The sequence below is a fragment of the Grammomys surdaster genome, unplaced genomic scaffold, assembly GCF_004785775.1.
Source record: "Grammomys surdaster isolate TR1022 unplaced genomic scaffold, NIH_TR_1.0 280, whole genome shotgun sequence".
NCBI lineage: Eukaryota > Metazoa > Chordata > Mammalia > Rodentia > Muridae > Grammomys > Grammomys surdaster.
This window is the reverse complement of record NW_021604721.1, coordinates 1,491,368-1,491,717: the sequence shown is the minus strand read 5'-3', so window position 1 is coordinate 1,491,717 and position 350 is coordinate 1,491,368.

Sequence of the window (350 nt, the reverse complement as noted above, 5' to 3'; positions counted from 1 at the left end):
CTTTCCTTTCTTTCCTTTCCTTTTTCCTTCCCTTTCCTTTTCCCTTCCCTTCCCTTTCCTTTTCCCTTCGCTTTTCCCCTCCCTTCCCTTTTCCCCTCCCTTCCCTTTTCCCCTCCCTTCCCTTTTCCCCTCCCTTCCCTTTTCCCCTCCCTTCCCTTTCCCCCTCTCTTCCCTTTTCCCCCCTTCCCTTTTCCCCCTCCCTTCCCTTTTCCCCTCCCTTCCCTTTTCCCCTCCCTTCCCTTTTCCCCTCCCTTCCCCTTTCCCCTCCCTTCCCTTTCCCCCTCCCTTCCCTTTCCCCCTCCCCTCCCTTTCCCCCTCCCTTCCCTTTCCCCCTCCCTTCCCTTTCCCCC